The sequence below is a fragment of the Salvelinus sp. IW2-2015 genome, unplaced genomic scaffold (assembly GCF_002910315.2).
Source record: "Salvelinus sp. IW2-2015 unplaced genomic scaffold, ASM291031v2 Un_scaffold122, whole genome shotgun sequence".
Classification (NCBI taxonomy): domain Eukaryota; kingdom Metazoa; phylum Chordata; class Actinopteri; order Salmoniformes; family Salmonidae; genus Salvelinus; species Salvelinus sp. IW2-2015.
The window spans coordinates 48,985-61,241 of NW_019942518.1; the positions used below are offsets into that span (position 1 = coordinate 48,985).

At 41.5% G+C, this 12,257-nt stretch overlaps 1 pseudogene; it reads right to left on the minus strand.

Annotated features, from left to right (window-relative positions):
• LOC112068160 (solute carrier family 22 member 13-like) overlaps positions 1 to 12,257 on the minus strand; it is a 52,584-nt pseudogene that overhangs the window by 7,263 nt on the left and 33,064 nt on the right.

Sequence of the window (12,257 nt, forward strand, 5' to 3'; positions counted from 1 at the left end):
ACAGTAAATCAAACAATACCATCAGACTACAGTGGTGATAGAATTCAGTGTTAAGAATACATATCCTCATTTACATGGTTGGTAGAACTCAGTCTGTAATGGAACATATCCTCACTACAGTGGGATAGAACTCAAGCTGTAAGTCAATATCATGACGCTCACGTGACAGTGGGGAATATATGCTCAGACTACGTAGCTAAACCGTACCACCCAGATTCACTTATCGAGTGGGTATATGAAACTTCAGCTTTGAGTAATGAACTATACGCCCAACTCAGACCGTGAGGATAGCAGAACTCAGCGTGGTAGTAAACATAACCTTGCACCTACACGTCCGCGGGATATGAACTCAGCTGTAAGAACTCATGAGTCTTTCATTACAGTGGAATAATTGCTCAGCTGTAGTAAAACATACTCACTACAGTGGAATATTATGCGTGCAGGCGCTGGATGTAAACATTACCTCACTTACATGTGGATCATACCCCAGCCCCTCCCCAAAAGGTGCCAGGTTTACCCACCCAAGCTAAACATTTCACCCAATATTTTAATTTACATCCCCTATATAGAACGAGCCCACCCCCACATGTTTTTTATTTTTAAATAAATACTGGCCGGTTTTGTTTATGAACCCATATTGAATAGAAAAGGGTCCCCTGTACAAGCAGTAGTTTTATAATAGGATGAAAAAAGTTTAAATGAATTTTAGAAATACAGTATATTTCCCAAAAAATCAAAGTTTATTGTTTTTTCCCCAGGTCGCCCACCGAAATACAAACATGTTGTTAGAAACCCTATCCCCAGTTGGAAAATTTGCTTTTAACTTTAACCCCAATAGTGGCCCCCCCAAAAAAGGTTAATTAAGGGTGGGGAACATAGGTTTAGTTTTAAAAGGAGAAATAAAAAAACCATAAAAAGATACTATGCTCGCAGCTGTAGTCCAACATACCTCACTACAGTGGGGTAATTGCTTTCGGCTGTAATAAACATACCTCCTACAGTGGGATAATGGCTCAGCTGGTAGTAAACATACCTCACTACAGTGGAATAATGCTCAGCTGTAGTAAACATACCTTCACTACAGTGGAATAATGCACTCACTGTAGTAAACAATACCTCACTACAGTGGCAATAATGCTCAGCTGTAGTAAATCATACCTCACTTACAGTTGGGATAGAACTCACTGTAGTAAACATACCTCACTCAGTGGGATACAGCTCAGCTGTAGTAAACAATACCTCACTACAGTGGAACTAATGCTCAGCTGTGTAAACATACGCTCACTACAGTGGAATAATGGCTCAGTTGTTAAGTCAACATACCTCACTACAGGTGGGAAATGCTCAGCTGTAATAAACATACCTCCCTACAGGGGATAATGCTCAGCTGTAGTAAACATACTCACTTACAGTGGCATATAGCTCAGCTGTAGTAAACATACCTCACTACAGTGGGATAGAGCTCAGCTTGTTTTAACATACCTCAGCTACAGTTTTGAATAAATGCTCAGCTGTAGTAAACATCCGTCAGCTTACAGTGGAATGGGAATTCAGCTGTAGTAAACATACCTCAACTACAGTTGGAATAATGTTAAGCTGTAGTAAACAAATTACTCACTTACAGTGGAATATATGCTCAGCTTGTAGTAAACATACCTCACTACAGTGGGATAATGCTCAGCTGTAGTAAACATACCTCACTACAAAGTGGGATAGAAACTCAGCTGTAATGAACATACCTCCTACAGTGGGATAATGCTCAGCTGTAGTAAACATACCTCACTACAGTGGAATAATGCTCAGCTGTAGTAAACATCACCTCCACTACAGTGGGATAATGCTCACTGTAGTAAACATACCCTCAACTACAGTGGGAATAATGGGCTCAGCTGTAGTAAACCATACTCACTACAGTGGAATAATGCTCAGCTGTATAAACATACCTGCACTACAGTGGAATAATGTCACTGTAGTAAACATACCTCACTGAGTGGAATAATGCTCAGCTGTAGTAAACATACCTCACTACCAGTGGGGGATAAGCTCAGCTGTAAGTAAACATACCTGCCTACAGTGGGATGAACTCAGCTGTAATGAATACCCCTCATTACAGTGGGAATAGAAACTCAGCTTGTAAATGAACATCACTATTACGGGATAAACTCAGCTGTAAGAAACATACCTCACTACAGTGGAATATGCTCAGTGTAGTAAACATTACTCACTACAGTGGATAATGCTCAGCTGTAGTAAACATACCCATACAGTGTAATACCAGCTGTAAGAGCATACGCTCACTACAGTGGATATATGCTCAGCTGTAATTACATCTGGGTAGAGAGCTAGTAAACCTCACTACGATAAGCAGCTGAATATCACAGTAATAAACTCAGCTGTAATGAACATAACCTCACTACAGTGGGATAGAATGCAGCTGTAGTAAACATACTCACTACAGTGGGAATAATGCCTCAGCTTGTAGTAAAACATACCTCACTACAGTGAATAATGCTCAGCTGTAGTAAACATACTACTACATGCTGGATAATGCTCAGCTGTAGTAAAACATACCCACGTACAGTGGTAACTCGAACAGCTGTAATGAAACCATACCTTCACAAAGTGGAATAAGCTCAGCTGTAAGAACAACCTCACTAACAGTGGGATAGAACTCAGCTGTAGTAAACATACCTCACTACAGTGGGCATAATGCTCACTGTAGTAACAATCAACTATGAACTCACTGTATAACAGTAATCATATGGGACGCTCAGCTGTAATGAAGCATACCATCATACATGGAATAATGACTAGCTGTAGATGAAATACCCACTAAGTGGGATAAGCTCAGCTGTAGTAAACATACTTACTACAGTGGGATATCGACTCAGCTGTAAGTAAAGTACCTCTACAGTGGATCAGAACCTCAGCTGTAATGAACCAACCTCACTACAGTGGTAGAACTCAGCTGTAGTAACAGTACCTCACTACAGTGGGATAAGAACTCAGCTGTAATGCATTTTTATATCTTACCTTTACTACCATGATATTATATGCTCACTGTAGTAAACATCCTTCACTACAGTGGATTAGAATCTCACTGAGAACAACCTCATTACAGTGGAATAGAGCTAGCTGTGAGAACATACCATCACTACAGTGGGATAGCTCCTGTAATAACATAACTTCACTACAGTGGGATAATGCTCAGCCTGTATAAACCTACTCACTAACAGTGGGAAGAATCAGCTCGTAATGTAATCATACCTCACTAAGAGTGGATAGAATCTCTAGCTGTATAAACAACTCTCACTACAGTGGGATAGAACTCAGCTGTAATGAACATACCTCATTAAGTGGAATAGACCAGCTGTAGTAATAGACATATCCTCACTACAGTGGAAAATGACTCAGCTGTAGTAAACATACCTCCACTACAAGTGAATAATGCCCAGCTTGAGTAAACATACCTCACTACAGTGGGATGATGATCCAGCGTAAGAACATATCCATCACTACAGTGGATACTGAACTCAGCTTAATGCATATTAAGTAAAGAACATAATCGCCTCACTACAGGGATAGATAGCTCAGCTGTGTAAAATACCTCACTACAGTGATAATGCTCAGCTTAGTAAACAGTAACTCACTACAGTGGGGAATTAGAACCTCAGCTGTAAATGACATACCTCTACTACAGTGGATAAGAACTCAGCTGTTTAAGACATACCTCACTAGCAGGGATAGAAATCAGCTTGTAGTAACATACTCACTACAGTGGAATAATGCTCAAGCGTGTAGTAAAACTACCTCAAGGCTACAGGGATATAATGCTCGCTGAGTAAACATACCTCACTACAGTGGATAGACATCAGTCTGTATGAAACATACTCACACGTGGGATAGAAGCTCACTGTATAACAGCCCAATCACTAACAGTGGGATAGCTTCTCAGCTGTAGTAAACATACCTCACTACAGTGGGATAAATGCTCAGCTGTAGTAAAACGTACCTCACTAAGTGGATAGACTCAGCTGTATAACATACTCACTACAAGTGGGATAGAATCAGCTTGTATAAACGAATACTACTACAGTTGGGATAAGCTCAGCTGTAAGAACATACTCATACAGTGTATGCAACGTATAAATTCCTCAGCTGTAATGCTCAGGAGAACATACCTCACTAACAGTGGAATGAATGCTCAGCTGTAGTAACTACTGCACGTACGTGGAGATAAGCTCAGCTGTATAAAACATCCTCATTACAGTGGGATAATAGTCACTCAGCATTAAACATACTCACTACAGTGGATAAAGCTCAGTCTGTAGTAAACATCCTCATCTACAGTGGAATAATGCTCAGCTGTAGTAAACATAACCTCACTACAGTGGATAATGCTCACTGTAGTAACATACCTACACATGAAGAACCAGTGAAGAATACATAGGAAAACTCAGCTGTAATGAACATACCTCACTACAGTGGATAGACTGCTCGCCTGTAGTAAACATAGCTCATCTACTACATGTGGATATGCTAGCTGTAGTAAATAATACTCACTACAGGAATAATGCTCAGACTGTAGTAAACTCGACTCATACGTGGGATAATGAACTCACTGATAAACATACCTCACAAGTATAGAAGTGATTAGAACTCAGCTAGTAAATGAACTCCTAACATGGATAGAACTCGCTGTAATGAACATACCTCATTACAGTGGATAAGAAAGCTCAGCTGTAGTAAACATACCTCACTACAGTGGAATAGCTCATGCTGTAGTAAACATACCCTCAACTACAGTGGATTAATGCTACGCTGTTAGTAAACATACCTCACTACAGTGGAATAATTCAGCTTGTAAGACATACCTCACTAACAGTGGAATAAATCTCAGCTGTATAAACATACCTCACTACAGTGGATAGAATCAGCTGTAATGAAACATCCTCAACTACAGTGGGATAAACTTCAGCATGTAGTAAAACATACCTCACTACAGTGGGAAATGCATCAGCTGTAGTAAACGATACCTCACTACAGTGGAAAATCTCAGCTTGTAAATGACATACCTAACTAACAGTGGATAAAGCTCACTGTAGTCAAACGTACTCACACAGTGGGATGAACTCCGCTAATGAACATGACCTCATTACAGTGGAATATGAACTCAGCTTAGTCAACATACCTCTGCTAACAGTGGAATATGCCTCAGTCTTATAAAACCAAACCTCACACGTGAATAATTCAGCTGTAGTAAACATAACCTCACACAGTGGATAATGCTGCGTTAAACAAGTACCTCAATACAGTGACTAAATGTGGGCTAGATACGGTAAGAACAACCTCATTACAGTGGAATAGAACTCAGCTGTAATGAACATACCTCACTACAGTGGGATAATGAACTCAGCTGAGTAAAACATACCTCAAGACGTGGGAAAATGCTCAGCTGTAGTAAAACAATACCCTCATACATGGAAAATGCTCAGCGCAAGTAAACATCACTCATAACCAGTGGGATAATGCTGGCAGTGTAGTAAAACCCATACCTCTACTACAGTGGGATAGAAGCTCAGCTGTAATGAACATACAAGCATGCCATTAGTAAACATCCACGTGAATATAGAATCGCTGTAAGAACATAACCCACTACAGTGGGATAGCTTGCTTATCATACACCACTAAGAATAAGCTCGCTGAGTAAACATACCTCACTACAGTGGAATAATGCCAGCTGTATAAACATCTCTACACAAGTGGGACATGCTCAGACTGTAGTAAACATACCTCACTACAGTGGGAATAAGAATCAGCTGTAATGAACATACTCATTACAGTCGGAAATAGAACTACAGCTTGTATGAACATACCTCACTAACAGTGGGAAGAACTCAGCCTGTAGTAAACATACTCACTAAGTGGGATATGTAACCTCATGCACTGGGATCAGCTGTAGAATGACATACCTCAATACAGTGGATATCTGACAGCTGCATAAAACTACCTCAATACAGTGGAATAGCCGCTTGTAAGTAAACATACCTCAACTACAGTGGGATAGACTCACTGCTAGGTAAACATTACCTCACTACCAGTGGAATAATGCTCAGCGTGTAATACGTACTCACTACAAGTGGAGATAGAACTCACTTAATGAACATACCTCACTACAGGTGGATAATAGACTCAGCTGTAGTAAGCAGTACCTCAACTACAGTTGGAATAAGACTCATGCTGAGAGAACATACTCATACAGTGGAATATATGCTCACTGTAGTAAACATACCTCACTACAAGTGGATGAAGCTCAGCTGTAGTAACATACTCACTACAGTGGGAATAAGCCAAGCTGTAATAACATACCTCATTAATGTGAATGATCCAGCTGTATAAACATCCTCACTACAGTGGATAGAATCAGCTGTAGTAAACATACCTCACTACAGGGAATAATGCTCAGCTGTAGTAAACATACCTCACTACAGTGGGTAAGAACTCAGCTGTAATGAACATACCTCACTACAGTGGATAGACTCAGCTGTAATGAACAACCTCATTAACAGTGGAATAGAACTCAGCTGTAATGAACATACCTCACTACAGTGGGATAGAACTCAGCTTGTAGTCAAACATACCTCACTACAGTGGATAATGCTCAGCGTAGTAAACGTACCTCACTAACAGTGGGATAGAACTCAGCTGTATGAACATACCTCACTACAGTGGGATAGAACTCAGCTGTAGTAAAAGTACCTCACTACAGGTGATAGAACTCAGCTGTAATGAACATACCTCATTACAGTGGAATAATGCTACAGCTTGTAGTAAACATACCCTTCACTACAGTGGAATAATGCTCATGCTGTAGTAAACATACCTCACTACAGGTGGAATAATGCTCAGCTGTAGTAAACATACCTCACTACAGTGAATAATGCTCAGCTGTAGTAAACATACCTCACTACAGTGGAATAATGCTCAGCTTGTAAACATACCTCACTACAGTGGAATAATGCTCAGCTGTAGTAAACATACTCACTTAAGTGAATAATGCCAGCTGTGTAAACATACCTCACTAAGTGATAATGCTCAGCTGTAGTAAACATACTCACTACAGTGGAATAATGCTCATTTGTAAGTAAACGTACCTCACTACAAGTGGGATAGAGCTCAGCTGTGTAACATAGATGATGGTGAAGGAGGCAGCCAGGGCAATTTCCCTAACACAGCTATGACTGTCTTGTCACAACCGCATGTCTGAGGAGGAGAAAGACAGAGAATCTGTTAAACGGATGAATTTACATAAAGTGTTAAAGGTGCTTAAAGAATTAAAACTAGCACATATATTTTTTTTAATAACAGTGTGTTGAGTGTCAAAAGTGTTTAGAAAATAACACTTAAAGCTAAATCCTTAATTGGTGAAACAGTCCATTTGTGATATTACAACAAATAAGTAAACAACAGCTTGTTTTACTTCCTCAGACATCACGATAGAACAGCAGAATATGTACCGCTACGGACGCTCCTCTACTACGTTAATCAGATATGTACCGCTGTGGACGTCCTCTACTACGTTAATTAAGAAATATGTACCGCTGTGGACGGTCCTCTACTCCATTAATCAAATATGTACCGCTGTGGACGCTCCTCTACAACGTTAATCAGAATATGTACCACTGTGGACGTTCCTTCTACTACGTTAATCAGAAATATGTACGCTGTGGACGTCCTCTAATCTTAATCAGAATATGTACCGCTGTGGACGTCCTCTCTCCATTATCAGAATATGTACCGCTGTGGACGGTCTCCTACTCCATTAAATCAGAATATGTACCGCTGTGGACGTTCCTCCTATCTACTTTAATAGAATATGTACCGCTGTGGACGGTCTCTACTCCATTAATCAGAAATATGTACCGCTGTGGACGTCCTCTACTCTTAATCAGAATATGTACCGCTTGCGACGCCTCCTCTATTCATTAATCAGAATATGTACCCGCTGTGGACGCTCCTCTACTCATTAATCAGAATATGTACCGCTGCGGACGCTCCTCTACTCCGTTAATCAGAATATGTACCGATGTGGACGGTCCTCTACTCCATTAATCAGAATATGTACCGATGTGGACGGTCCTCTACTCCATTAATCAGAATATGTATCGATGTGGACGGTCTCTACTCCATTAATCAGAATATGTACCGTGTGGACGCTCCTCTACAATGTTAATCAGAATATGTACGGCTGGGACGCTCCTCTACTCCATTAATCAGAATATGTACGCTGCGGACGGTCCTCTACTCCATTCATCAGAATATATGTATCGATGTGGACGGTCCTCTACTCCATTAATCAGAATATGTACCGCTGCGGACGGTCCTCTACTCCATTAATCAGAATATGTACCGCTGTGGACGCTCCTCTACTACGTTAATCAGAATATGTACCCTGTGTGGACGCTCCTCTACTCCATTAATCAGAATATGTACCGCTGCGGACGTTCTCTACTCCATTAATCGAATATGTACGCTGTGGACGCTCCTCTACTACGTTAATCAAATATGTACCGATTTGGACGGTCCTCTACTCCATTAATCAGAATATGTAACCGATGCGGACGTCCTCTACTCCATTAAATCAGAATATGTACCGCTTGCGACGCTCCTCTACAATGTTAATCAGAATATGTACCGCTGTGGACGCTCCTCTACTCCATTAATCAGATATGTACCGCTGTGGACGCTCCTCTACTCCATTATCAGAATATACCGCTGCGGACGCTCCTCTACTCATTATTCAGAATATGTACGCTGCGAGGTCCTCTACTCCATTAATCAGAATATGTACCGCTGCGGACGCTCCTCTACTACGTTAATCAGAATATGTACCGCTGCGGACGCTCCTCTACTCCATTAATCAGAATATGTACCGTTGGAGCGCTCCTCTACTACGTTAATCAGAATATGTACCGCTGTGGACGTCCTTCTACTCCATTATTCAGAATATGTACCGCTGGGACGCTCCTCTACTCCATTAATCAGAATATGTACCGCTGCGGACGCTCCTCTACTCCATTAAATCAGAATATGTTACCGCTGCGGACCCTCTCTACTCCATTTTAATCAGAATATGTACCGCTGCGGACGCTCCTTTACAATGATTAATCAGAATATGTACCGCTGTGGACTTCCTCTACTCCGTTAATCAGAATATGTACCGCTGCGGACGCTCCTTTACTCCATTAACAGAATATGTACCGCTGCGGACGGTCCTCTACTACGTTTATATCAGAATATGTACCGCTGCGGACGCTCCTCTACTCCATTAATCAGAATATGTACCGCTGCGGACGCTCCTCTACTCCATTAATCAACAAAAGGGCAAAAGAGTTGCGCTGTTTCAACAAATGTGGATTCCATCTTGAAGTGTTAAAACAACCTTAATAATGTAAAAAGTGTTAAAATAACAGCATAAAAATCTACTTCATAAAATATTAACTAATTTTACCATCTGGAACAACTAGAAGAACAAGACAGGCTGTGCCTCCGAAGAACAGGGCGATGGCCTGACACATCCTCCGTCCAAAGTGTTCTATGAGGGGCAGGGAGCCCAGCCGGGCAGGGAGCTCAGCAATACCAAAGATCAGCTGGGTCAGATAGATGTCCAGACCAAAGTTACCCACGTTTAGACTCACCCCATAGTACACCAGACTGGTTACAAACCTGAGAGCGAGAGAGAGCAAGAGAAAGCGAGAGAGACCAAAAATTCGAATTGGCTATACTTATATATCATCCTCAGCTCTGGCATCTCCCCCAGTATTTGGAACCAAGAACTGATCACCCCAATTCACAAAAGTGCAGACAAATTAGAACCCAATAACTACCATTTTCGCCCGCCACATCCTTTTCAAAGTGGGGCTCCCGAGTGGCGCAGCGGTCTAAGGCACTGCATCTCAGTGTTAGAGGCATCACTACAGACCCTGGTTCGATTCCAGGCTGTATCACAACCAGGGTAGGCCGTCATTGTAAATAAGAATTTGTTCTTAAACTGACTTGTCTACTTAAATAAAGGTTAAATATATATATATTACTTTTAAGTAGCCCAATTGTAAATGAGAATTTGTTCTTAATTGACTTGTCTAGTTAAATAAAGGTTAAATATATATATATTATTTTTAAGTAGCCCAATTGTAAATGAGAATTTGTTCTTAACTGACTTGCCTAGTTAAATAAAGGTTATACATATATATATTTGTAAAAGCAGCCCAATTAGTAGCTACCTAACTAATCCAAATATCTGGTTGGATTTATTGATTAAACAGCTTGAATACCAACGTATAGCTAGCTATCTACAGTAGCCTTGGTTTGATCGCATACACTTCTTATGACTGGCAGCATGGTGCAAGCAGCTGCGTTGATGCCGAGCAACTCGCGACTCCTGTGGTGGGCTGGGTGCAATGCACGCTGACACGGTCGTCAGGTGTTCGGTGTTTCCTCTGACACATTGGTGCGGCTGGCTTCTGGGTTAAGAGGGCATGGTGTAAACAAGCAGTGCGGCTTGGCTGGGTTGTGTATCGGAGGACGCACGGCTCTCGACAATCGCCTCTCCCGAGTCCGTACAGGAGTGCACGAAGGGACAAGAACATCGCTGCCGGCCAAACCCTCCCCTAACCCGGACGACGCTGGGCAAATTGTGCTCAGCCCCATGAGTCTCCCGGTCGCGGCCGGTTTGAGTCCAGACAGAGCCTGGACTCAAACCAGGATCTCTAGTGGCACAGCTAGCACTGCGATAGAGTGCCTTAGACCACTGCACCACTCGGAAGACCCTGAGCGATAAATTATAAATTTAATCAAAACTGTTGCTCCTACAAACGTATTCAGTCCGAAAGGTGGCAAGGAGCAAGGTCTGGGAAAATGTTTATTTTTTCCTAATAATGCTATTGACCCTTTTAAAAATCCGGAATATGGTTCTCGGTGATGTCTCTGACAAGAGGCGTGGAGTGTTTTGTGTATCTCCAATCAAGGTGATTTGCTAAATTTTCATTGACTTTGGTGTCATATTGGCTTAGATATGATGGGAGGTTTTAATTCAACATTATGCTTCCATCAAAGCCTACTAATAATCAAACTATTGCCAAATTAACAGTCGTGTAAAGTACTTAAGAAAACTTTAAAGTACTAATTAATACGTTTTTGGGTGGAAACTGTACATTTACTACTGATATTTCAGACTACTTTTACTATTTAAATTTTAGACTACTTTTACTGTTTATATTTCAGACTACTTTACTGTTTATATTTCAGACTACTTTACTGTTTATATTTTAGACTACTTTACTGTTTATATTTCAGACACTTTACTGTTTAATTTTCCAGACTACTTTACTGTCTATATTTTAGACTACTTTACTGTTTATATTTCAGACTACTTTACTGTTTATATTTCAGACTACTTTTACTCCACTACATTCCTTCTTTAAAAAATTGTTTGCCTTTTTTCTCCCCAGTTGGTAGTTACAGTCTTGTCCCATCGCTGCAACTCCTCTACGGACTCGGGAGAGGTGAAGGTCGAGAGCCGTGCATCCTCCGAAACACCATCCTGCCAAGCCGCACTGCTTCTTGACACACTGCTCGCTTAACCTGCAAGCCAGCTGCACCAATGTGTCAAACACCGTCCAGCTGGCGACCAGAGTCAGCTTGCAGGCGCCCGGCCCATCACAAGGAGTCGCTAGAGCGCGATGGGAGAAGAAAATCCCGGCCGGCCAAACCCTCCCCTAATCCGGACAGCGCTGGGACAATTGTCACGGCCGGCCGGCTGTGACACAGCCTTGGATCGAAATCAGGTCTGTAGTGACGCCTCAAGCACTGCGATGCAGTGCTTTAAACTGCAGCACCTCTCGGGAGGCCCACTCCACTACATTCCTAAAGAAAATATATACTATTTACTCCCAGACATTTTTTATGAAACACAAAAGTACTCACTACATTTCGCATGCTCATGCAGGACAGCAATATACTCCAATTCCCTCACGTGTCAATTTAACGCGTTGTCATCCCTACTGCCTACTTGTGGACTCATCCCTACTTGTGGACTCACGTAAAAAATAAATGCTATACAGTGATCCCTCGCCACTTCGCGGTTCACTTATCGCGGATTCGCTATTTCGCGGATTTTCATAATGCATTTTTTTTTTTTTTTTGGTGCATTGTGCTCTGCATTCTGATTCGCTAAAAACTCACTCCCGCTTCTTGTA